This window comes from Canis lupus, chromosome 4 (assembly GCF_048164855.1).
Source record: "Canis lupus baileyi chromosome 4, mCanLup2.hap1, whole genome shotgun sequence".
Lineage (NCBI taxonomy): Eukaryota > Metazoa > Chordata > Mammalia > Carnivora > Canidae > Canis > Canis lupus.
In genome coordinates this window covers 29,612,981-29,639,790 of record NC_132841.1, presented here as the reverse complement: position 1 = coordinate 29,639,790, position 26,810 = coordinate 29,612,981, and the positions used below count along the sequence as shown (strand labels likewise).

The window sequence follows — 26,810 nt, the reverse complement described above, 5'->3', positions numbered from 1 at the left end:
GGAAGCTCCCCCTCAGGGCTGTGTCTGGGGCCAAGGACAAGTCCCCTCCTGCCACGCAGCCCCTCCAAACTCCTCCAGCTGCAAGGCCCTCCCGGGGCAGGAGGCGTGCTCGGCGGCCAGCAGAGGTCGCCGTCCGCCGCGGGAACAGGGCTGGGCCGCCAGTCCCTCCGGGCCCTGGGGCTTCTGGAAGCCTTCACAAGTGGCTGCGAGCCCTCCCAGCTGGAGGCGGCCTGGCCCCGGGGTGCACCCACGGCCTGGACCCTTCCCCGCGGCCCGGCCTGCCCTGGGTGGGGGGTGGGCTCAGGCAGCCAGGCCCCCGGCCCTCCCTCCTGGTCTGAGCAGCCCCGTGCCCGGGCGAGGACAGCCAGTCAGCCTGCGGAGTCCGGGGCACCTGCTCGGAGACTTTCCCATCAGGCCTCAGTTCTCCTACCTGTGGAACAAGGCCGCCTCGGGCAGCCCTTCAAACGCCAACGACCTTAGGATTCGAGCTCCAGCTCGATGGAAAACTCTATCTCAACAAGGGCAGAAAGCCTGACTTCAAACTACGAAGCCTGTCTGTCCCAAGGCAGCCCCGGCAACTCTGGGGGGCAGAGGCTCTGGTCTGGGGGAGCCCAGGGTGGCAGGCACCACCACCCCCTCCTGGCCTAACACCGCCTCGGTGTTCTCTGCTAGTGACACCTGAGTCAGTGTGGTCTCCTGACTCAGGTAAGTCTGGGAGGGCCAAGCTCCTGCGTTACGCTCCCCCCGCCCCCCCAGCAGAGCGCTGGCCGAGTTGGCTCTGGCGGGACCTAGCACAGAAGGCACCTTCGAGAGAAGTTAGCTGCTCTTCTGCACACACGGCTGCTCAGAATCAGAATGTTAAGAATGGAAAGGATACCAGGGACCCCCTGGTCCCACGCCCTGTGTGGCAGGATGGGCAGGGGGGGCAGAGGTCGAGAGAGGGCAGCACAAAGGGAGGCAAGGGCTGAGTGGGCCCGGCACCCATCTGAAAGCATCATGGGCCTGAAAGCATCATGGCCCTTGGCAGTTTCCTCCCTGGAAACGGGGAGTGGGGTGCTCTTAGCGGCCCCACAGAAATGTGGGGTGCTGAAGCCCTGGAGGCAGCTCCTTGTGGCGGTGGGCCAACATCAGCTCTACTACCATCAGGATGTTTTGTTTTGAGGGCAAACAAGTTAACTGGTACACTCAGCTCACAGGCACCCCGGGGGAGAGGCATTTGTAGATGTGCGTGCATGCTCACATACATATGTCCTTTTCTTGCACACACCAGTGCAGGTACACACACACACACACATACTCCAGGGCTGGCCAGATGCACTTGAACACACACATCTGACAGCTTGCACAGGCAAGTGGCGGGGTCCCCAGGGGAGCTGTGTGAGCAGTGGTGTGCAGAAATGATTCAATCACCATGCACATCTGCAGCTCAGATCCCCCGGGGCGAGCAGTGCTGGCAGCAGGGGCAGGGAGGGGGGATGGCGCTTACCTACAGCCCGCGGAGCAGAGGCTGCATTCCAAGACATTGCCAGGGCCAGCAAGTTTGGGGCCCACCCGCTGCGCAGCCCGGTGGGAGAGCCCCGGGGCCCAGGTGACACATCCCAGCCAGCTCCTTTACCAGCTCTCAGAGAGAGGGCAGATTCAAGAAGGGCAGATGTCATGGGCCCTGGGTTTAGCAGTGACCTGCCAGCCTGGTATATGACAGTGTCAGCCAAGGTCCTCCTTGGCCGAGCCACCACCTCCCACGGGTTCCACCTGGGGCTGCTCCCTGCATCCAGGGCCATGCTCTGAAGATCACACCTCCCTGTCTTTGTCTCTGTTCCTCAGCCCAGAACCCCTAGCCTGGTACACCCATCACCTCCTTTGTTGGTCTCCCCTGGCAGAACCAGTCACTTCCAGTGACTGGCCCCCCAGTGTCCCAGTCATGCACCATCTTGGTGGTACTAGACCAGTGGTCTGTCCTGGTATCTGTCTCCCCCATCAGCTGGGCTGTTTTCCAGTTATGGATCCCCAGACCCTAGCGTGGGCCCGGGTACCCAGCAGGTGCTCAGCAATGCTCATTAGATGGATGGACGGACATACACATGACCCACGGTGGCAAGAGCTGAAAACCTAATGACTTGGCCCTAATCAGAGGAACTCTGGCCTCGGGGAGACTCCCATTAACCCAGTCCAAAGCATCCCAGAGATTGATGCCTGTACCCCTGGTGGAATGAGGAGGGTTTTAGGTCATCTGCGGGCACAACTTTTACATGTCGCACTCACAGTAAAGCGCTTGGACTAGAACAATGATCACTGGTGAGTCTGTGGATGTCATTATTTAGGATGAGGTTAACTGGGGGAGCAGTGCAGACCTAGGGGATTAAAGAAACATTTTAAACATAGTATAAATGGGATGAAAGTGACTGAGGTGAGGAGCAGAAGCTCAGAGAGGCGCAGGAGCTGCCTGTGGTCACACAGCAGGTGGCTCCTCCCCTCCTTTGTAGCCTGCACCGGGGCACACTGCTTGGTGGCAGAGAAAGAGGGTGGTGGGGAAGCAAGGATGGTGAGGGGAGAGTGACTCTGCACCCTAGCTCAGGGAAACCAGGGGAGGGCAGAGGGACAGGAGATGGGAAGGGAAGAGGCAGCTCCAGGCAGCTGAGCAGGACCAGCTGCTTCCCATTCTTGGCCAGGCAGCCGGAGCAGGCCCTTGCCTCGGGCCAGTGTGAGGCCCCCCGGATAGGGGGTGGGCCCTGACAGTCAGACCTTCCTGGCTGAGAGGCTGTGGGAGGCCACTGTACCTCCCTGAGCCTGGGTTCTCATCTGTCAAACCGGAAGGTGCAGCCTTCTCCGCCCCACGGAGCTGAGGAGCCGAGAACGGGGAGTCACTTAGGAGACCGGGTTCTGCAAAGGGAAATTCTGATCCGGACAGCAGCTCTTCCAAACCCAGTTCCTCCCTCCCCAAGCCTGGGAGTGCCCCCATGCCAAGACTCGACGCGGCTCCAGCCTCCTGGCCGCACAGATGCTCTGGCTCGGCACTCGAAGCTTCTGGAAGGGTGGACCGGCTTCTCCCCATGACCCAACCTCTGAGCACCCACCCTCGTCAGCAGGAACACCCACGGCCAGTGGGGGGTGGTGGGACGACACGATGTGCCCCCGGGTGTTCTAGCGCGGAGCTTCCTGAGGGCTGGCCCTGCAGGGCTGCCTGACAGCCTGTTCTGGAACCCAAATGCTGATCCAGAGGGAGGGCTCTCTGCCTTGGGAGAACATGTGTCAGTACGGCCCTGATAAAAGTGCCAGCCCAGTGTCCCAGCCCACAGCGTGCTGGGAATCCCAGCTGCACTGGGTGTGCCCCGTCCCCCTGGGGCTGTGATGACGCCCAGACCCTCCTGCCCCCCCCCCACTCCAAACCCACGACCTCAGGCTGAACTTGCTCTGACAGCTTCTCTCCCCAAAAGGCAAGGGAAGGCCAGATCCAATCCTGGACAGGGTCACTGAGTTTTTTCTGCCACCCGCCCCCCTCCCCGGGGCCACTCTGCCTCTGCTCTTTGTCTGCTCAGGGTGGGAAGAGAACCTAAGTGAGCACCGATGTGGACATGGACGTGGACGTGGACGTCATTCGATTCCCGTGCTACTAAGAGGCAGCCGTGCCAGGCCTCGAACCCTGCTCTGATAACAATCCCCGTGATGTTTTACTGCATCACACCCTCCACGGGGTCGTGCCAGGCCTTCCTCTAGTAGACATTTCCTTCCCTGGCCCTGATTGCCCTGCGTGTGAGGAGGGTCCCTGAGGAGGGCCGACGGCAGTGCGGATCCAGGGGGACGACTGAGGCTGGGTCACAATCCTGCCCCAGGACAGTGGTGCTCACGCAGGGGCCTTCACCTGGCTCCGTCCTGAGGCTCTTGCTGGCAACCCTGAAGGCTCAGATGCCATGAGGTAGGGACACGGAAGCACGGGGACAGGCCTCTGAGGGCCCTTGGAGGGCAGGGGGCGGGATGCAGCAGGAGATGGGGCCAGGACCCCCGATCGCCAGCCGGAGCCCTCTAGAAGGCTGTAAACACCACGCAGATGTTCTTACGGTTCTGGCTCTAGAGACACAGAGACGTTCTCCACGGCCCTCTCTACCCCGGCTCCTCGAGGCTCCAGAACCACCGGCCTGCCACTTTGCAGGAGCTCCAGACATGGTCCAAGGAGAGCAGGCAGACGAGAGCAGCCGTGAAGGACCACGGGGCGGGGCCGGGGGGCAGGAGACTGCACCCCCCATGCCCACAGCAGGCACAGCCAGTCACCAGTACTCTTCCCATCGAACCCAGGCGTGGCAGCCAATCCTCGCACACCCCTCTGCCCGGCCTGCTGAACCACCCGGCACCGACACGTGAGAAGAGAACTTCCGGGCAGCCCTGTCTTTGAAAGGAGAGCGACCAGGCCCGGCCAAGGAGGGCCTAGCCTGGCGTCGCTACCCCAGCGAGGCAGGGGCAGAAATCTGCACCCAGACCGCTCAGTTTCTGACTCTGTTCCCTTTCCCCTAAACTGGAAGTCACAGCCAGGCTCTTTTGGAGCTCAGAGGCCACGAATGGACCACTCGGGCGAGCCAACATGTTTTAAGCAACTCTCTAGCCGCAGCTTCGCAGCAGCTTGTGAACCATTTTGCAGATGAGAAAATGAAGGCTCAGAATGGATGGGGCCTTTCTAGCCAGTCACTCAGGGAAGTGTGGCCGACCCAGGACAGTTTTTCCACCGCTCAGGCTTTTATGTTTACCAACTGTGTGTGCCTTCTCCTTTACTCAGTTGCTAGGGATGGTCAGATATATATATTTTTTAATTTCTTAAGAAATAAGAAGCTAGGGAAGGAGACAAAGGAATCAGAAAGCAGATACTTATTTGTACTTAAATTGGTAGATGATTAAAAAAACCCAAATAGTCCTTCAATCTAGAAACGATCTGGGCATGTGTTCAGGCCTATAGTTTTTTTTTTTAAGATTTTATTTATGGGGATCCCTGGGTGGCGCAGCGGTTTAGCGCCTGCCTTTGGCCCGGGGCATGATCCTGGAGGCCCGGGATCGAATCCCACATCGGGCTCCCGGTGCATGGAGCCTGCTTCTCCCTCTGCCTGTGTCTCTGCCTCTCTCTCTCTCTCTGTGTGACTATCATAAATAAATAAAAATAAAAATAAAAAGATTTTATTTATGTAATCATGAGTGACACAGAGAGGGAGGCAGAGACACAGGCAGAGGGTGAAGCAGGCTCCATGCAGGGAACCCGATGCAGAATTCGATCCCAGGACTCCGGGGTCATGACCTGAGCCGAAGGCAGACTCTCAACCGCTGAGCCACCCGGGGGCCCCAAGGCCTATCCTAACATTTACAGATGAAGAAACAGGCCCACAGAAGGGGTAGAGGTGGGGGTGGAGTTGAAGCAGAACGCTGAGGACCCCACTCTGGGTCAGAGGTGGGGCCAGAGCTCACACCCAGGCCTCAGCAGCCCTAGCTGCCCTCAGCTCGACTCTCTCTGCCCCTCACCACGTCTAGGCACCCCCTGCAGACACAGGCCCTCGCTGTGGCCAGAGACGGCTCAAACGGGGGCCTGCTGGGGGAGCAGGGGCTCCTCCCCCACTGGCACCTGTGCTGTCCCTGCAGAAGCACCACGAAGTCCCCATGCTCCATGCAGAGATTCTCGGCATCCCAGCTGGCCTGCAGCTGGCACACCGACCCCACAAGTGTGCCCACTCCCCAGAAGGCCTGCAGAGCAGGGGGCGAGTCGGCTGGATCTGGTGCCTGCCATCTGATCTGTGCTTGGGGAGTGGGGGCCCAGAACCCTCCAGGCACAAACCGGGCATCCCACAGGGCAACCTGAAAACACGTTTCCTGGATGTCTGCTAAGAGACAAAATTCACACTAGGTGTTCTGAAGCCGCACGCTGACACGCACGCTCTCGCTGTGCACAGCGCTCCACAGTTTAGAGAGCACTGGCGTCGCAGCCTCCTCCTGGCCCATGTCACCACATCTTAACACGGGCGGGAGAGCTTAGCCGTCAAGGTCACCAGGCTGCCTGGGTTCAAATTCTGGCTCTGCCACTGGCCAGCTTCTGTGACATGCGGCAAAATGCTACCCTCTCCGTGCCTCAGGCTCCCCACCTGTAAAAAGGAAGCAGTCCTACCAGTGTCTGTTCTCGGGGTCTGCTGTGTTCACCGAGTCAGGGAACAGCCAGCACTCAGCACAGCCCGAGCTCACGGAGCACTGGCTCTGCACAAGGCCCAGGTGGGCCTTATCGTCTGTCTCCATCAGGCAGGAGGAAACCAGGGCCGGAGAGGAGCTGGTGACTCGCCGGGCGGGCGGGTGGGCGGCTGGTGGTAAATGCCACCGCCCTAGACACGAAAGAGCTTCAACCTTTCTTTTTCTTTTTAGACTTACTCAAAAAAAAAAATCTAGTTTTTATATCTAGTTTTAAATCTAGTTGCAGCAACATCTGAGGCAGAAGTTCAGCGTTTGCAACAACAAAAGGGGTTGTGCTCAGGACGAGGGGGTGGTGAGGGGCTGCTCCTTCTGCTTGCTCTCACACAGGCAGCCCTGGGAACCACCCCACGGGCGCAAGGCCTGGCCTCCGAGGACGTGGGGGGGCTGAGGTATCCCCATGCCAGGTTGGGGAGCTGGAGGGATCTGTCCCAGGGCAAAGGCAAGTCACGGAAAGTTCCAGATGGAAGGCAGGATCAGGACGGCGCTTCACAACGCGTGAGCTGAGCTCTGTTCCTCCCAGGCAGGAGCCTAGACGGCTGTGTGCAGTCCACCCTGGTGGGCAGTGTCCCTGCCCGAGGTAGGGGGACGAGAGGGAAAACACTGCCTATTCTGGGCAAACAGAGAGCGGAGCCCTGCATGCCCGGGACGAGGCTGCCCGATGTCTGTTCCTCAGAAACGGGGCCCTTGAGATCCTCCCTAAACAAAGTGTCCTCTGGTCTGATTAGTTGGAGGAGAGCTGTGTACCTCCCTCGCTGGGAGATCGTGAAAGCACTCGATGTGAGGACCTTGAAGAACTCGGTTTTTCCCAAAGTTACTAGACTGCAAACCACTTTTTTTTTTTTCCCACTAAACACATTTTAAAATCCCATAGAACTAGTTTTCCCAGGAACCGGCTCTGAGAAATTCTGGCTGTAGGGTAGAGGCCAGACAGCAGGAAGAGGCTGGAGAGGCAGATGGTGGGGGGGGTGGGGGTGGGAGAGGTCAGAAACTGAAGTGCCTGTGGGAAGAGAAGCCACAGGACACCTGCGTGAAGATAGGAACCCCCACCCCACCCCACCCCCCTGAGGACCGGGGCCCTGATTCTGGATCCAGCAGCCACCGCCAGCATGGTACACCCAACCGGCCTGGAGCCTGAGGCCTGAGGCGGGGGTGGCTCAGCCTGCCCACCCCCAGCAGGCCTGGCCCAGGTCGGGAGAGCTGCCTGGGCCAGGGCAAAGGCCAGAGCTGGAAGGTCACATGAGCTGCCTGAGGCAGAGAGACTGGCTCCTCCTCGGCCCCACCCAAGACAAGAACTGCCAAGGGAGGGCACGGGCCAAGGTGGCCAAGGAGGCCAGAGTTCAGAGAACCCCTGAGGCCATGGGGGTGGGGAGCCCGCTGGCACCCACTCAGGAACCTCTGTTCCTCGTTGTGAATAATGCTGAGAACAAAACGGGTCTCCTTAAGTATCTACTGGGTGTCCGGAGGCACACATGGCCTTCTAGGTGGATTATCTTTATGACCATATAACCCCAGGTGGAGTGATTAGCGCCATCTACAGATGTGAACATGAAGACAGGAAATGACGAAGGAACTGGCCCAAGATCACAAAATGGTAGAGTGGGGATCTGAACCCGCATCTGTCAGACTTGGAAGCCCAGCATCCATCTCCCTGTGCACCATAGAGGGGGCTTTGCAGATGGCCCGGAACAGGCCTTCACGTCGGTCATGCCCCAGGATGCTGTCCTGTGCTGGCTTGCACCTGCAGCACCCAGCCCAGAGTGGGAATGTGGACAAGAGGTCCATTATCGGGGGGCTCCTGGCCGTGGACACACAGCCTGCCTCTCTGGGCCTGTTTTCTCAGCCCCTGAAGGATGGACCTGATTGAGACGTCACAGGCTTCCCCAAGCACCCCTAAACCCTGAGGGTGGCCGAGGGCATCAGCATGCAGTGAGCACTCACCCTGCACCTGGCCCTTTCACACACGTTACCTCACTTAATTTTCACACTGACCCAAGGAGTTGGGCATCATTGCTCAGACTTGACAGATGAGGAAACTGAGGGCCAGAGAGGTTATGTAACTTGCCTAAGGTCACATAGCAGGGCAGTGGAGTTGCTGGGATGGGGACCTGGGGTTGACACACTTCAAAGGCCTCCCCAGCCGGAGGTAGGGCTAAAACAGAGTACAGGAGAGGGATCCCCACCAGGCGTGGGTCCATGCCACCATGTGACCACAGCACTCGGCCCTTGGCCTGTCTGGCTTTGGCAAAATGGGGGTGGGTAAGATGGTTCCTAAGGCATTTTCTTTTCTTTTTAAAAAGATTTTATTTATTTATTCATGAGAGACACGCAGAGAGAGGCAGAGACACAGGCAGAGGGAGGCTCGCTGCAGGGAGCCCGATGCGGGACTCGATCCCAGGACTCTGGGATCACGACCTGAGGCAAATGCAGACATTCAACCACTGAGCCACCCAGGTGCTCCTCCTAAGGCATTTTCTGGCTTTAATGTGCTGGCAGGAGGCTGGGGGAAGGAAGGATTTAAAAAAAAAAAAAAAAAAAAAGTGAGATGACATCCCTGCATTCTAGGAACCCAGAATCCAGGTGAAGGCTGCTGAGCTACACCAACCCCACCAACCCACCTGCTGGCAGCACACACCCCGAGGGCCAGACCATGGGACTGAGCAGAGGGCTAAGGCGCGAGGGTAGCTAGGACAGGGCAGGGCAGGCCGGTCTCATTTCAGAAACACACCCGCATGACCAGTCCCTTTCTGACCAGGCCTGGCCAGTCAGGCTGGGAGGGTGGCATCAGGGTCGTTCTTAAGGGAGAGGGTACTGAGATGGAGTAGGGCGCTCACAATTCATCTGCTTTTTAATTAACTCGCCCTGCTGCCTTAAGTGATTCCCTGCTTACGCTCATTCTTTTGAAAATTCCAAAGTGCTATTTCTGACCTGTGATTTACTATTGCCGTACGTCTCTATAAGCAGTGTTTTAGCTTAAGTGGCAGTTGCATATTAATTACAAAGTTAATTATGTGCTGTGTAATCATGCTGTAATTCATTAGTTTACTCTACACTCCTAGAGCCTCATGCTAATAGGAAGATCTGACAGGGGGTTTCAGGAGTCACCAAGAAAGACCTGATGAAAATCCAGTGTGGGGCCGAAGAGGACTTGACACCCCATCGAAATGGCTCCTCAGGACCCACTTGCTCGACCTGAGACCTGGGGCCGGGTCTTGAGCCTCTTGAGGCTGTTCTCGGGGACAGAGTGCTGTGCCCTCACCGTCCAGGGCTCTAAAGGCACGCGGCCCCGGAGTGCAAGCTGCCTGCAAACCCCCCTCCGCTGAGGATGGTGGAAAACCCAGCCGGCTCCTGTTTTTCTCTCCTACCCCGCGGAAGTGCAAGGACAGGAACAGAATTTGTTTAAAATTACTTACGGAACAGAGCATCACTTCTAGGTGGAAAATTAACTGCTCAATCACCAAAACAAGGTGGCCCTATGAGCAGTGAGAGGGGGGCGGCCCTGGCAGGGGCCTTAGGGGGAGGCAGGTCTGAGGCAGTTGTTCAGAGGGGGAGACCCAGGCCCAAGAGGGGGTAAGGAGGTGTCTGGGATTTGGAGCAAGGTCTCTTCACATTCTCTCCCCTCTCTACTGTATCCCCCAAAGCATTTGGGGCTCTTGAAAGTGAACGCTGGCCACCTTTCTCTCTCCCTCCTTCCCTGGCTTGGCTTTGCCTCCTAATAGGATGATGCACGGGGTCACTGCGGCCTGGCTGGGAGTCCTGACTCCACTGCTTGGACAATCTCAAGATTCTGAGACTCAGGTGCCTCACCTGTGTGGCTGGGTGAGGGCTCCCCGCCTCCCTGCACGGGGTCGGAAGACGAATGGGAAGGAAATGTGGGCACTCGAGACCTTGCCTCTATCTGACCGCTCTAGGTCCTCCCAGAGGATTCTTTTCTAAGAGCCATCCCTGCCTGGGCCCTGAGTTGTCAGCCGCTGAGGAACCACCCATGACCCTCCAATGCCATTTAAAAGTCAGTGTGAAGAAAGCCAGGCCTGCTGTATCCTCCCCACCACCCTTCAAATCTGCAGATCAAATTTCAAGCCGTGAGGGGACACGAAGGCTGTGACCTATCCCGGACATAGCGATCTGGTGGCTGAGACCCTCTGCTTTCCAAATATAAACCTGCTTGTTTTATTTCTGCTGACAGCTGAACGAAAAAAAAAATGTGGAAGTCCTTCCCCTTCTGGCTCCAGTCAACAAGAGAAGGACTCAGAGCCCCAGCTGGCATGGGAGGAAGATAAATAAGAAAAAACAAAACATGTCCTTGTGCTACAGTGGAATGTTTAAAAAAGAGGTGAAAAGCACAAGGTCAGGGGCAGATTTCATTTTCTATCATTTCAGCAGGCTCAGGGAGGAGGCGGGATGCTGCCGACTAGACAGTTTCGGGGGAATCAGTTTTGGAGGGAACTCGTTTTTTGGGAGGTGGGGGGTAGGGAGGGTGTCTTAACAGCCAAAGCACTGTGGTTTCCTTTCCAGGGAACACATTGGTTTCCCTGGCAACAGAGAAGTCCAGCCTCCAAAGTTCTGCCGGGAGACCAAGGCTTGGCCCGGGATGCTCCCAACAATTACCCGCGGCCAAGGCCTCACCGTGCTGCTCGCCCGGGCCGTGAGCTGGGGGGTGGGGGGAGTGGGGAGAGATGCAAATACTGGGCACAGTGCGGCCCCCTTCGCTTCCCCCGCACGTGTGCAAGCAGCTACTCATCCTCAGATCACTGCCTCCTAGGGCTTGAGGACGGAACAGGTAAAAATGGCAGAAACCACCTGGAAACTAGCCTGCGTGCGGCAGCACCCGAGGACCCCAAGGTAGTGGTGAAGGCTCTAGGGTGGGCGGCCTAGGGACCAGCAAGGCCGCGCCTCTGTCCGTGGCTGGCACGGGGCAACTGTACGGGAAGAGAGCTCATCTCCCTCCATCCAGGGTCACTCAAAAGCGGCTTCACGGGTACCTCATGGATTTTAGGGTCCATGTCCCCAGAGTGGAACATTTAAACACCTGGTGGGGGAAGACTGCCTCGGTGTGCCAGGTGTGGGAGGGGGTGGGAGTAGGTGGGGGAAAGGAGAGGAGGCAGACAGGCCCTGCCATCGCATTAGAGTACTTATCTGGCCGCTGGGCGCTGTGCTAAGTGCTCCGCACACATTATTTCATTTAATTTGCCCTCTACTTGCCCGGCGAAGCAGGCGCAGTTATTCCTCGCTGGAGGGGACTGAAGGGTCAAGTGATCTGCCCAAGGCCACCCGTCAGTGAGTGGCAGAGCTGGGAGCCACACCTGCCAGCCTCCGGGCCGGTTCTTGGGACAGGGATGGGGACAGGAGAGGGGCTCCAGCTGGAGACTTCTTCCCTTGCCGGCAGAAGGGAGACAGAGGGTCCAGAACTCACTCCTCTGCTCCCCTCTGCCTCCAAACACTCCCTGGGAAGACAGGCCCTAGAAGCAGAGCCACCTGGGGGCCCCGAATCAGGGGTAGACACGGCCCCGGCTGCCACGCCCCGAGGGCCTGATACGGTGTCCTTCATGAGCTTCATCTCCCTTGTGCCCAGAACAGCTCTGCGGAGTCGGTAGTAACGGTCCCTGCGTTCACAAAGCTACCAGGAGGGAGGGCAGGGTTCAAGCCCTCGCCTGACACCTATGGCTCTTAACTAACGATGAGGATGGTGACGAACAGCCACGCCTGCCTGAGCTCATACGACGCGCCTGTTGTGATTAAAGCACTCTACTCCGCTTAACTTATTTTGTGCCGCGGCCATCCTATGAAGCGCATGCTATGATTGGCTCCGTTTCGCCGATGTGGAAACTGAGGCATGCAGCTCTATAAGCAATGTGGCTAGGGAGGCATAGGGCCAAGGTTTGGACCCAGCCAGGCAGGCTCTTGAGCTCACACTAGTAACCCACATGATGCACTGTTTCTCCAGCCACTGGGACATCCTGCCTCCCAGCCTCGAGCCCTTGATTCTGGATGATTCTGGGATCCTGTAAGGCTAGGCAGTAGCTGGGCACCTGGGATTTTCCCTTCTTAGAGCTCAGCTCCCCCAAGAGCTCCTTCTCCCAGCCTAGGGAAAGGCAGGCAGGACCTGGACCGCATTTCTGCACGTGTGTGTGAGCATGTGCGCACGCGTGCGTGTGTGTGTGTGTGTGTGTGTGTGGTGCGTCTCAGGCCCACACTGTAGCCGGGTGTGCATGCAGCTGATTTATAACCCTCAGAGAAAACAGAATTGCAAATCTCACCCACAAATCTTCCCTATCGAGGTACTTGTGACAGGCAGACACGCCGTGAATTCCCAAGAACAGGCAGGCCTTCCCCCAGCCTTGGCTCCCTCATGCTCCGGCTCCTGACACGGGCCAGGTTGGGCTGGCCACCCAGTCCAGGGAGTGGCGGCCGACCCAGTGGCCCAGTCCCACTCATCAGAAGTGCAGGCTCCTGAGCTGTCCCAGGAGGGCCAGGTTGCTCTCTCTCCCTGCGGGCCCCGCACCATGCCAGCCCTCACACCCCACTCCTGGCAGTCACGTGGTGAGTAGGGACCGTTAGTGCCTGCTGAACCGAGAAGGGGGACCCTAGCAGACGCCCAGTGAACACGCGTTGTTCACCTCATCGTTCTGTGCTAAGAGCTTTAGGTTCGTCTCATCTCCAGCAAGGCCCCAGAGAGGTTGCGTGACTTGGGCTCGGACCCCGATGCCAGCAGCCTGATTCTAAGGCCTGTGCTGGGAACCGATCCACTGTGTTCCCTCAAATCTTCAAAACCATTTGGGGTCCTTGGGCCCCGTTCCTGGCACATGGACATTCACTCCATTTCCTTCCAGAGTGGATAATGGGGGACCCAGGTTTGGGTCTGGTTGGGGTCATCCACTGGTGGGTGAACCATCGGGAGGGGTTTCCAGCATCTGTGTACCCTGAACCAAGGCTGTCATAGTCCAGGCCTGTGTCACACCGTTCCCTGTAAACCCAGCTCCAGGGGGCACTGGGATGGCCGAGCAGAAAGGGACACGGCTCTGTTTGTCCCACCTTCCCCAGCAGCTGGCATGGTGGCTGTGACACACACCACTGGACCACGGGGCCTGGCGCTTGGGCCTAAGTGGAGGTCTGGGACGGCCCCGTCTCTTCTCTGCCCCACCCCCAATGAGCGGTGTGGGGTGTGCAGGGCCAGGAGGAGCGGCCACCTGGGGGGTGGGGCAGCGGAGGGCCAGGGTAGCCTGGTCTGCCTCCGCTGCAATCTCTTGGGTGATCCAGGCTAGTCCACCGCCCTTTCTGAGCCGTGTCTCTAGCTGGAAGATGGGTTTGGTTTGCCTATGTGATACCTGGGAGGATTAAGTTAAATGAATATGAGAGAATCTGTGACTCTTGAGAGGCTATGCACACACGCGCACATGCACACACACAGCCGGGGTGACACTGGGTTACAGAAATCCCCACCCGGCCCCAGAAGCACTCCACAGCAGGCCACCCTTTCCGTGAGGTGTCTCTTGGGGTTGGCATCAGGGTGAGAGGCCCGGCTCCTCCTCCTGCAGTTCAGACTCCCTCAGTCCCAAACCTATAATTCCTGGCAGGGAAAATGACAGCTTTGCCCAGCGGCTGCCCTCAGCTGATGGGCGGGGAGCCGGGCGGGAGCCGTGGCGGTGGCTGGGAGGCGGGCCCGGGACACACAGCCGCGGAGTCAGAGGAGGTCAATGGTGGGGAGACAGATGCCATGGGGACTGCGGGCTTTGGGGCGGGTGGACGATGGATGAGAGGGAAGAGGGGGATGGGCTAGGCCCAAGGCCCCCGGGTTGGCTTGAGGCTGGCCCTCTGTAGGACAGGACCCGGGGAGGCCCAGCAAGGGGATGTGACCCTAGGACCAGAAGCACAGGGAGGGGACCTCTGCAGGGAGGCCCGGAGCATAGGGCCTGAGAGGCTGACACGGGCTGGCTAGGCCCCTGCAGGCAGCAAGGCAAGCGCTGCCCACGGTCTGAGGTTTGGGGTTGACTGCTGGGCTCTGTCCCAGCCTCCCTGGGAGGGCTGGGGAATCGGCATCTTAGCTTGAGCCCCCAGGATCTGCTTGCAGATCCGAGTGGCAGGTGGCTGTTTGGGAACCCCTGGATTTCCTCTCCCCCAGGGAGGCGCCGGGGTTCCTCCTGCCGGCGCTGCCTTCCCCCCCGGCACCGACCTCCATTTGGCAGGGAGGCAAGGCTATGGCCGTGTCATGGACACCCCGACCACATCTGCCGAGCTTGGCTGCTCACCACCTGTCTCCTCCGAGGCCCACGGCCCACCGCAGGAGGGGCCGCAGCACCATGTCCGCTTGCTAAGGCGCGGTCAGCAAGGCTGGGGTCGGGCCCCCTCCACCAAGAACAGCTGTCAAGGAGCTAAAATCTTCTCTGCCTCCTCTCCAAACCTGCTCTGGCACGGAGCCTGTCCCCAGCCCCTGGAGTTGCCAGGCTCTCGGTCTAGGGCCATGTGGAGCCCTGACCCATGTCATCGGGGAATGAAAGGATCTGTCTCTTGGGAAAGAGAAATCCCACCCCAGGCCGTGGTGCCCAGAGTCTCTGTGCCCTTGGACTAGTCATGTGCCCTCTGGCAGCAGGGGGTTCCTCTTCTAAAATAGGAAGCAGGAGGTGGCCAGACCTGGCGAGGCAAACAGAACAGCTGGAACAGAGGCTGGACTCAGCACAGGTGGGAGTGTGCCCAGGCGGCTGGGCCAGAAGGCTGGGCTGGAGGCTCAGTCTGAAGTCAGGGTTCGGGGCCAGGGTGAAACTGGGATTGGAGTCAGTGTGGGGTTTCTCTGACCAGTGTTGTCTAAAAGGGAAGTCCCTAGTGGGCACTCGATGCTCCTGAGTGCCTCTGGATCACCAGGAGGGGCCGGCCGAGACAATCTGCTCTAAGACAGGCCGCAGTGTTTGCTTGGGGATCCTCCAGGGGGCCAGCTTGGGCCCCCACGCCATCAGGGAGCCAGAGGAGAAAGGAGGTACAGTCTGTCTCCCCTGGACCAGCCCGAGCACATTGGAGGTAGGACCTGGGCCTACCAAGGGGGTGCTGCTCTCAGTCTCAGGCCCTGGGGTGACAGGCTCTGGGAAAAGGTGAGCCCATATGGGTATCAGGGCGCCTGGCTCTGGCCAGGGTCTGGGTCACGGGGACAGCCCAGCCCAGGCCTGGCGGCAAGGGGACCTTCCTCCACAGGCACAGGCTGTGCTGGACCAGGACGCCCTGCTGGCATCCCCACAACCGCCATTGGGCCTATTTCCCTGCTGGTTATTTGATGACCCATCCTCTTGTCAGGTGGGTTATGCTGGAGGACCGGGTCAGCGGGACGGGCTCTGTCACACTGCAGTGCTGGGGTGTGCACAGCCTGGCACCCTCATGCATCCTCAGCCCTGGCCCCTGGGGAGGCCTGTGGAGTCAGTCCCAGGACTGATCTCTGCGAGGGGAGTGGGGGGGACCCTCTTCCTTCATCTGGCCCCCCACCTCCCGCCTCCTCCCTCATTCTTGGCCTCTAGGATGGTGTGAGGCACGAGCCCACCTTCACCCTCAGCAAAATCCTCCTGGAAGGGGACAGAGGACAGGCCGCGGTGCAGGTGGGTGAGGGGCCGGTCTGTGGAGGATGGGGCCTGCCTGCCCCTCTCCGCCCGCAGGCGGGGCTCGGAAGCCAGGGGCCCGGCGCAGGGGTGGGTGGCGCAGGGGTGGGTGGCACGGGAGCACTTGCTCCTACCGCCTGCCCGCCTGGGGCACCTGCTCACCTGCCGCCCGGTCCCCACTTGCCACGGCCTTGCCAGCCCCTTCCCTGCCCCCTCGCGGGCCCGAGATGGCTGTCACCATGGCAACCCTGCTCATTCAGTCCAGGATAATGAAGCCAATGTGTTTTTCATTTCCATGAGCCCGAGCAGAGCGGGGGAGGGGGCTTCCCTCCCGGCCCTTCCTCTGGGCGACGGCGACGGCGGCGGCCAGGACAGAGCGAGAGCGTGCGGCCTGATGGGAGCACGGACACCAGCGGGAAGGGGGTGGGACCCCGAGCAGCCCTGAGGTTGGACGATGCCAGCTGGAACGGCAGCCTCCCCTGGCGACACCCAGACCGGGAGGGACGGCTTGGAGACCGGCAAAGCGGGCCCCGATTCGAGCTGTGTGACCTGGGGCTAGGGACTTCGCCTCTCTGCTCTCGCTCCAGTGGAAGGAAGTCTACCAAGCAGTTACGGGGTCCCCTTTTGAGTGTCTGGCTTTCTGCTTTCCCTGGAGAACCTGAAGAGACCCAGCCAGACCCCTCTGGTCGCCTAGGAGCCGAGGGGCCAGCAGGAGGAGTTTCTCAGGCACCTTTCTCAGCCGCAAGAACAAGGCCAGGAACCCTGACCTGTTGCCACCGGTCTCTGAGCTACTATGCAAAGGGGAGGTTTTCATGAAGTCATGCGCACAGTAGGTGCTTTATGTGTCAACCTCCTTCTCTTCCTCGTCCCGGGTCCCAGGCCCGCAGCACCGCCAGCAACGGGTGAGAGGTTCCCTGTGTGAGTCAGGGCTCGAGGCTGCCCTAACACCTCTCCTTCCCCTTTTCGCCTGGATAGAGACCTGCCCATCTGGTTGGGGGTGAAACCGAGCCCTGAGCAGGGCCGGGCTGGGCAGAGGGGCAGTGGCCTTCGGGCAGCCCACACCATCGGTGGCAGAGCTCATTTGGGGCCCAGACAGGAGAGAGCAGGGCAGTCTGGGAAACCCACGGCCCACGGTCGCCGCCAGTCGCACCCCCTCCTCCAGCCCCTCTCCAAGGGCAGGAAGCCAAAAGCACTCACGCAGAAAACCCTGGCCTGTCTCCCCCCCCCCCCCCCAATAATTCAATCACCTTGGAGGCCAGTGGCCCTCTCTCCTGGCTGGGCTGACAGATTGGAGGGGGAGGGAGGGGAAGCATGCAGAGGGAGGGGGAGAGGGGACCAGGGAAGCCGACACGGAAAAATCAGAGCAAGGCTTGAAAAATGAAGAAATAAACCTGCCAGGAGGGAGACAGCCTCCATCCGTCCTCCATAAAGCTGTCTAAGGGCCACCAAGGACGTTGGCGGATGGAGGGGGCCGGAGATGGCTCCTCCTGGGACCCCTGCCGCCCCCGCCCAGCTGGCTGCCTGGTGAGGGGTTGGCGAGGAGGAGGGCCTGGGGAGCCGGAGCGTTAGCAGGGGCAGGAGTGTGGGAGGCACGACTGTGGGGAGGACAGGGCTACGAACAGGGGCCTCTCATCAAGTTGATGCGCCAACACCTGCATAGAGTAGGCACCCAGTGCTGGACGGACCAAAGGGAGGCACGTCTGCCTGCAGGCAGCTGGCTCTGAGGCAGGCTGATGAGCCCCGAGGACTCGTGGGGCCCCGCTCGCCCATTCACAGGTGGGGAGGCCGATCAGACAGGCCAGAGGTCACAAGGGAAATCAGAGCCGCTCGCGTTCTCCAGTCCGGGGACCAGGCCAGGGCGCCTTCAGCAGGAACTCCAGGGTTGGGGTCTCTCCCCACTGCATCCCCACCCAATGCCCCACCCCGGCCAGGGGGCCAAGCCGACCCGGGGCGGGGGGTGGTGGGGAGACGGCCTGAGCCCTGTTCCAGGTCCTTCCACAGGGCCATTAAGAATCACATTTTCTAGGAACACTGAGTCACCCTGAAACCTGCTCATTATAGAAGTCCCAAAGAGAAGGAAAGGAAATTATAAAGTGACCAGAAAGAAATACACCAGAATGCCGATCGGGATGGCCGGTAGGTGGGAGGATCACGGACGGGTTTTATTTTTCTTCTTTCAACTTTTACGGGACTTCCAGACATCCTGCAACAAGAGTGCATTTACATTTACTATATGGAGTAAAGGATGTTCTTAGAGTTGAAATAAGCCACTAAGCCCACTAAACGCGACTCGTGCGAGGCTCTTCGTCCGCAGGACCCAGGCAAAGGAGCCCTGGCTGCAGTGGGCGCCGGCTGTATGCAGGCACGGAGCCCACCCACCGGAGCCTCCCACCGGGGCCTGTAGGCCCTGGAACGTCACCGTGGGCAGGAAGGAGGGGCCAGGGCTGCCCCCACGTCGCTGTGTGACTTTGGGCGCGTCCTGTCCCTCTCTGTACCCTGGTGTCCTCCCCTCGTCCTTCTCACCTCATGAGACGGGTACTGAGGCCTGAGGCTTGACCTACACTTGGAAGCCCTCATGGTCAGGGGGCCTGGGCTTCTCTGATCGGGGCGGGGGTGGGGGGCGCTGTCTGGGGCCCAGGGGGCAGCTGAGGTGCCTCCAAAGACTGCGCAGGCTGGCGCGGGCGGAGGAAGGCTGAGCAGCGCCAGGAGGCCAGGGGCCAGCTTTCATCCCCTGTTTACAGTGGAAACACAGACTTGAAAAGGTTTCACTTTTCCACTGTTTTTGTGGCGGTGCTGTGGGGAGCAGGGCTTCCTGAGAGCGAGGCCAGCTTTCCAAGGCCACACCGAGTCCAGCCCCGCGCTGGCCTCTGACAGGAAACATCATGTTTTCAATTTACGGGTCCCTGCCAGGCGCTGGGAGCAGCCGCGCTCTGCTGCTGCTGGCTGTGTCGGGAGAGAAATCCCGGGCCTCGCGGCACTCGGGAAGCCCTGGCAGGCCCAGGGGAGCTCCACGGCCCCCCAGGGCCCCCAGGGATCCCCGTCAGGCCTTACCCCGGAACAGCTCTGGCCGCACGTGCCTGCCAGCTGGCAGGGCTCGGTTAGCAGCCGACACACCCGGTGCCCCCACTCGCCAAACCGCCTTCCCTGGCTTCCTGGCCCCCACGTCGGCACACCCCGCTCCCTGGACGGACAGAGCGGGGAACAGGCCCCCAGAGAGAAGAGGCGCCCCGATGCCACCAGGTTATGGCGAAGAAAGAATGACCACTAACCAGACTGGCAGATTCCCAACTGAGTCCCCCGGCCAAGGGAGCCTGCGCCCCCCCCGCCCCCCGGCTGGTACCTACAAGCCGGGCACTGTGACCACATTTCAGCCTGGAATGAGCCCAGGTGAGCTGTCTGAGCATCGTGTGCTGCAGATGAGGACACTGAGGCACACCGGGGTTCGGGACCCTCTCCAGGGTCAGCCAGTGGGCACCCCCGGAGCTGGAAGCCTCGTGCTGCCCCGCCGAGCCCCCTTCTGCACCCACTCCCAGGGCCGCTCTCAGCTCTGTTCTTCGCTGACGGAAGCAGCACTAGCCCAGGCTGGCTGAAAGCACCCCCCCCACACACACACACACCGGTCCCGTGGGCCCCACATCTCTCCGGAAGCTTCTGGGCCTTCAGCCCGTGTGCACCAAAAGCCTTGGGCTGCACTGACAGGCGGGAGGCTGTGCCCTGGCGCACAGGAGGCCCTCGCAGACCACCACCCGCTGCCTGTTGCACCAACAGGCAGCGGGACTGTCCCCGAGGGCCTTGTAGCTCGAAACATCTAGGCTCTTCCTCCCCCTGCTAGAATGTCGCCTCCATGAGGGCAGGGGCCTGGTCTCTTGCTCACTGATGTTTCCCAAACTCGCAGAAGAGGGCTGGTACACAGGTGGTGCTAAATAAAGGTCTGCCGCATGACTGGTGGGGATGCTGGTGGGGCAGGAGGCTCTGCTCACACGGGGGTTTGGAGAGACCCAGCGGCTCTTCTCATTGGCCACATATTTATGAGGCTTCTAGGGGAAGAGGACACACATCCCCAACGGGGCCCAGGGCAGCACCCCACCCACTGCTCCACCGTGGCTTCCACCCGTGCCCCTTCGGCACAGCGCCCGCCCTCCCCGTGCCCCGTTGCTGACTCCCTGGGCACATTCCAGCATTAGACAAAGAGCACATTTTCAGGGATCATAATCCCTTGCTTGTTTGTTTTTTTCACCGACCGTCCCCTCCCTTCTTCTTCCTATCCAGGGCATTCCTGTTCCCAAACAGGAGCCACTTTCCAGGCGAGTGACGGCCAGGCTCGCACTGGCTCCCGGGAGTCCTGTGAGCTGGCCCGGGGAGGCCCGCTGCAGACACGGACACAGAAGCTTCCCGGCTCACAGAGCGCTGAGGCTGCCCCGGGGGTGGGTGCTCGGGGTCGAGCTCCAGGCTGCCCTCCTGCTGGCCGGGCAAAACACAAGAAAGCCAAGGAAGGAAACAGACAAAAATGGGTGCTTGAAGGAGCCACAGGGAGTGGAAGGAGGAGCATGACAGCGAGGACCACATGGGGAGGACGGGAGACGGAGCAAGTGAGCCCTCCGCGGCTTAGCAAGGTGCCGCGGGTGAAGCTCGCTGTCCCTTCTCCCTTCCAGCCTGGCCTCCAGCTTGTGCTCAGGGGGTGGCCTGGGGAGGAAGGTTAGATGGAGCAGGAGGTGGCAAGTCCCCCCCCGCCCCACCCTGGGGAGGGCAGGAGTGCAAGGAAGTGGCCGCATCCACCTCTGATGAGCCGGGTCCCTTTGAACCTTCCTGTCTCTGGGCCTCGGTGTCCCCTTGTAGAGGATGTGGGATCTGCTGGCTCTTCAGCGTCCCCAGCCCCTAACACCCCATGTCCCTGAAATGTCACATTTAGCCGGTACCCCGTGTGCGTACACCTCTCCACCCCGGCCCCGTTTCTGAATGGACTCGCTGGCCTCTTCCAATCCCCACGCCCACTGGCCTTGCACTGGAAGGCCCGACACGCCGAAGGAAGGACGTCTCAGCTGCCGCAGGGGCTCCTTGACATGAGCACCCTTTTCCCACCAGTCCCCGGGGTGGGGGCAGAGCCACTCTCTGACCACGTTCCCTCTGGGGACCCTGATAGGCTGCATTTCAATGCCAGCTCAGTGAGAAGTGACACCTCGGGTCCTTCTATAGGTCACTGGCTGTGTTGGCTCCTCGCTGCCCGACAAAGAGCGTGAGCCACCAGGCCTCGTCGCAGGCCCCTGCTGCCACCCACCCCTCGGCAGCGGACACCTGGGTGCTGGGGGCTGGCCGTGCCCTTGGTCTCCACTCACGCGGTTCACCGCTCTGCCTTGGCCTTTCCCTGCTGGCCCTCCCGGGCGCGTCCCGGGGCCGAGCCGCCCTGGCTGTGACAGCCGTCTGAGGCGACGCGGGCTCTGGGCCCCGATCTGGGCAGGCCTTACCCGTGGCTACCTCGGCCACTCAGCTCCCCCAGCGGAACCTGGGGAACACGCCCACCACCTGCCTTGTCCTCCCGGGCCCCGGCGAAGGGGCCCTTTTCTTTTTCATTTTGTGACCAAGGGGACGAGCCTCAGGGAGGTCAGGTGACCGGGCCTTTCGTAGCTGGGGACCCAAAGGTTCAAGATCTCTGGTTTTTTGGAGGGAAACCCAAACTACCTCCAGGAAGCCACCTCTGATCTTCCTGTTTGGCAGGGGCTCTCCCCTGGCAACGCCCAGAGCAGGTGCTCTGTGCCGTGGGTCTGGCTGGGCGCAGGCTTGGAAGTCAGATGGAGCTGGGTTCAAGTTCTGACCCCGTCTCCCAAGGGCTCTGTGACCACATGACTTAACTGCTCTGTCCTGTAGTTTACTAATTTGTTAAGTAGGGCTTATGAAAATTAAATTAGATGCGTATGAAGTATACGGGGCAAGTACTAACCGACACAACTATCGTCCAGACTCCCTCAAAACACACACACATAACAATATCACCGTGATTAACAGCCAGGGCTGGGTCTGGCCACGAGACCCTGGGCAAGTCACTTCTCTCTGTTTGATGGTCGAAGCCTATTCTTTTTTTTCTTTTTTTTTTTTTTTTTAAGATTTATTTATTTATTCATGAGAGACACAGAGAAAGAGGCAGAGACCAGAGACACAGGCAGAGGGAGAAGCAGGCTCCCTGCAGGGAGCCCAACATGGGACTCGATCCCGGGTCTCCAGGATCACGTCCTGGGCTGCAGGCGGTGCTAAACTGCTAAGCCACCTGGGCTGCCCAGGTCGAGGCCTATTCTTAAAATTCTTCCTATGACTCTCCAGAAGGCCCTAAAAAAGCAGCAGGTTATCCTCGGGCCTGAGAGATTTGCTGGCAACTGGGACACACAGGCTGTCCCCTGACCCTTCACATCTTCTGCACCCACAGCCACCAAGCTCCTGCACCACCCAGAAACTCCGCAGCCAATGCCCCACTGACAGGGCCAAGACGGTCCGGCATGGCCCGGCCCCAGGGAACCGTGCACCAGCCCCAGGTGGAGGGGACCCAGGTATCCCCGGCCAGCTCATGCTTCGTGCGGAACGGCAGATTTAGAAAAGCCACGGTGCCCTGAGATTAAGTGCCTGTAATTCCTGTTGAATCTGTCGTCTGACTCACTGCCTCCTCTCAGGCCTGGCCACGCAGTCATTACCATATAAACACCTGAATTATCAAACTGCCAGGCCCCAAAGGCTGCCAGATAATTCATGTGTGTTACAGAAGACCCATCTGGGGGAAGGGCCCATTCTCTAACCACTGGGCATTCCACCTCCCACAGAGCTGGGAAGTCACCAGAAGGACCCGTGTACTGATCGGTAACAGGATATCAAATGATTTCTCAGAGTTTGTGTCAGGAAGATGCTCCCCAAGTCTGCAGTGAGGGCTGGGTGGGACGACCCTACAGGAGATGGCGCGAGTTCCCAGCCTGGCCTTGGCCCCTGGAGGCTTTGTGTTCTTAACCCCCTGGCTCAGTGTCCCTCTTCCATTACGTGGAGATGATACTGGCCCCCGGATCGCAAAGGGGTCAGGACCCAGGGAGACGCTGCTCTCCCTGCTTGCTGGTGGTGTTATTGCTCTTATCATCAGGACTGACAGAGGCCCCGGGGCTCCCTGTCCTCTGCCTTCTAGTGACAGATGCGTGACGGGCACGGGTTTTCCAGGATCTGGTCCCAGAGGTCCTGGGGGGTGGGTCTGTCTGGGGTGGTCCGAATGCCTGTACGAACCTCCCACTGCTCGGCAGCGGGGCCCGGGCGTCTTTGCTCACCCTGCGTCCCTGGCGGGCATCACCTACCCCGGCTTCTGAGGAGGTACTCTGGGCTGTCTGGGCTCTGCCCCTGACCCGGCCTTGCCCCCATCTCCCGTCTCTGCTGTGACCTGGGTTCTCATCACAAAGCCAAGCGAAGGCCACGTACCCTCGGTTCAATCTGCAGGCCCTGAGCACCTCCTCCGTCCCGCGGCCTCCCTGCTGTTCCCCGCCACAGGTCGGGTCCCAGGCGTGTGGCCACTGGTGCTCTGGTACAAATGCCATCGCCCCGGCCGCCACCTCGCCAGCCCCCACCCACCCCCAAGCACAAGCTCATGCTCCATGTACACCCACATGCACAAGCAGGTGCTTATCCAGGCTCCTGGTCGGGGCTGAATCCTGACCTGGGGCTGTGCTCGTCCTGTCTCACCTTCAGCCCCACCTGAAATCCTCAAAATTCTTTGAATGTCTGTCAATCGGCTCTAACCAGCCTCCTCCAGGAAGCCTCCCATATCCCACACTTCCCCAGGGCTCCTTCGCCTGGATCTCAACACCTTCCTGGCCCCCAGGGCACAGCATATGACTAATTCTCTTCTCTGCAGGCGAACCTTGGCCTGGACTGTGCCAACCTGAGGGCTGCCATTGGGTCTCCTGTGGCCGTTATCTCCCCAAGAGCGGAGCACAGATCCATGCAAACAGTAGGTGCTTACTAAATACTGCTGCCTTACTGACTACAGATGGAGAGTGTGGGGAGGCGGGGCTGGCTTACGGAAAGGCCTCAAGGTGGGTCCTGTACCAGGTGCCGGGTGTGAACCGAGGGCCCGGTTGGTTGGGCTTCGGCCCAGGATGGAGACCGAGCCGCTCACCCCGGCCCACACCCAGGGCTGGCTGTGCGAGCTGCATGCCAGTGGTCAGAGGGGCCCTGGTCCCTCATCCGAGTGGCAGCACAGCCCGGACTCTGCACCCCAGGCCCTGACATCATCCCAATGGTGAATAATTCCTCCTCTGTCACCTGCTGGGCTCCAGCCGCCTCAAATAAGGTCTCATTAGGACAGGGCCGGCGTCTTCACCTCTGCTTATTAACTCCCTTGAGCACCAGAGAGTGGAAAATGGGAGGGAGCCAGGGAGCAAGAGCCTTTTTCATTTCTGGATCATGTTGCCCTCAGCGTGGATATTCCTGGAAACTTTCCATGGGGGGCTGTCCCGGCCAGGGTGGGAGGCCCGGGAGGTGAGCAGAGGCTGTTGATTAAGGCTGACGGGGCATGTCAAAGAAGGGCCCAGTGCTCAGGAGCAGGCAAGCCTGTGGTCCCCGTCCTGACATGGCCCCATTTCTTCCCAGGGGCCGCAGAGGCCTGGTGGGGCTCTCCATCCCAGACAGATGGCCCAAGGAGGGGTGTGCTGGGTGGCCAGGCACTGTCCAGAGACCAGACTGTAAGCCAACGGGCCTGGGTTCCGGCACTGCTCCTCACATTTCTCTGGGTGACCCAGCAAGTCATTTCCACCCAGAGCCTCGGTTTCCCCATCTATAAAAGGAAGGGGCTCCTCAAGGCCACCCTCCAGGTCTGGTGTTCCAGGCTCCCATGTTTGCTAACTAATAAAGCTCCAAGGCCCCTCAGGGGAGCCAGATGACCCTGCCTGCCCCTGCCTCCCCCGGCCGGCTCTAGGTTAGTGGTCCTTCTCAGCCTGCAGAAGAGATTTCAGACCTGAGTGGACTCGGCAGATGCCTGCTGATCTAAAGGCCTCCTGGAAGGCTCAGGGGAAGCACCGCTAAGTGGCACATCGTGCCCAGGGAACAGCTTTTCTGTCCCTGGGGCCCTGGGGCTGGCAGGAAGCTGATGACCTGAGTCCTCTGTGGCCAGAGGGAATGGGGCAGGAACACAGAGGTCTGCCTCAGGGATCCTGACAGAGAGGACCCCAGGGAATGTCCTTCTGATGGGCATAGACTTAGAAGAACAGGAGGAGCCCTTACAGATCAACGAAACCCCTGGTGTATTCATGAGAAAGCTCAGCAACCGGGAGGGACAGGTGTGTCCCAGTTGAACCAGTGAGGCTAGGACACTGTCCAGGGCCCGACCTCTAGGCCAGCTCCCCTTTGGAGGCTTCAGTCCATCCCATGCTGACCTGACGATAGGCATTAAAGGGGGCACTGGTTAAAAATTCAGAGCCCTAGGTCTCAGACTCACAGAATGGGATTCAAGAGAGAGCCTGAGAATCTGCATTTGAACAAGTGTCCCCAGTGACCCATGTATGTTGGCACTTTGGGGAAGTTCCATGTCTCCATCTTCAAGTGCCATCCTGCAAGTTTCCACTGGAGAGCTCCCAGAGGCCTGGGAGGCCAGTGTCTCTGGGGAGGGAAGGACGTGGGTACCGGACTTGATGTTCAGCGCCAAAAGGGGCGGGAGGCAGCTCCCTGAGGGCATCCATCGTCCGTTACTGGAGAAGACTGATGCCACAGCTCTGACCACGTATCTGTCCCACAGCACCCCTTGTGAGCAGGCTTCTCCCCATGTGTAGATTCTCTTCACCTATAGCCTATCAGAGGGTATCAGATGTGTAATAACTTATCCAGACTCACTTAGTTGGTAGGTGGCAGAGCAAGGTCTCGAACCCAGAACCATCTGTTCCTGAAACCCATGCTTCCATCACCCGCATACTGCATTCCTTACCACACCAAAATTTACATGCATAAGCAAACCCTGATGGGAGGTGGTGAGCTCTCCAGCAGTGGAGGTGTGCAAGCAGCAGCTAGAGGAGCCCCTGGCACGCATGGGGTGACCCTGACCAGCCCTCCTGGAGCTGTGACTGGGGACTGGCTAAGCTGGCTAAAGGCTGCAAGGGTTTTTACTGTGTTTCTTCCACACATACAGGAAAATGTTTTGGATTATTTACAGGTTTAACTCATCAAAGTCCTCTTGGCTCAACGCTTGGCCACCCTGGAGCTGCTGGGCAGAGGGTGGCCAGGAGCCTCGGTGGAGAGGGCGTTTGTCAGGGACAGAGATGGTGGGGGTGCAGAAGGCTGGTTCCCCAGGAGGTGACAAGGGTGGGGGGCTGGGGCTGGGCTGTGGGGCTGAGAGAGCCCAGCAGGGGACACCCAGTGAGAGCTGTCCCACTGGCCCCCCCAGAGTGTGGGCCGGAAGACGGGGCAGCCCAGGTGCATCCCGCGGGGGTTATGAAGCAGAGATGCTCCCAGCGGCTCCAGAAGAGGCCCCCAAAGAGCCTCGGGGAAGCAGCGGAGGGTCCCAGGCAGCTGTGAGGCAAGATGTGCTGTTTCCCAAACCGGAACCGAGGCAGGGTGAGAAGCACTTAACAGGAAAGACAGATGTGAGGGAAAAGCATTCACAGATACCAGCCAGCGTGGGGAGGGGGCGTGCGGCTGGGGCTCCCCAGTCAGCTCTCTGGGAGTTAAGCGGCCCCATAACCCCAGCACTCTGGAAGGTTCCTGGGACAGTCTGCCCAGTAGCCGCAGCAGATCGACACCCGCAGGACCACACCGAGGTCACTGTCTCCTCCCTGGACCTGCACCGGCCGCAGCCTGGAACTGAGACACTGGACAAGTGGACGGACGCCCAGGAGCTGGGGCTGAAAGGACCAACGTGCACCGGGCAGCACACGACACATGCTCCGCAGAGCCCGCGCACAGCCTCAGGATCCTTCCTAACATGGCCCGGCCTGTGCATTAAGGACTGGCATACCAGACGAACCCCCCCTGCCACCCCCAGAGGGAGCCGAGGGCACAGGCGTTCCAGGGACTGGGCCCGGG

The 26,810-nt window shown here is 59.9% G+C and overlaps 1 protein-coding gene and 1 long non-coding RNA gene across 8 annotated transcripts in view; one reads left to right on the top strand and one right to left on the bottom strand.

The window, feature by feature from the left end:
* Positions 1-26,810, bottom strand: part of ZMIZ1 (zinc finger MIZ-type containing 1) — a 231,064-nt gene that overhangs the window by 111,985 nt on the left and 92,269 nt on the right. The gene's annotated exons all lie outside the window — the stretch shown is intronic.
* On the top strand, positions 8,306-11,965 carry LOC140632089 (uncharacterized). Its single transcript, XR_012029619.1, has 2 exons — positions 8,306-10,987; positions 11,780-11,965. It is a non-coding gene; the product is annotated as an uncharacterized lncRNA (long non-coding RNA).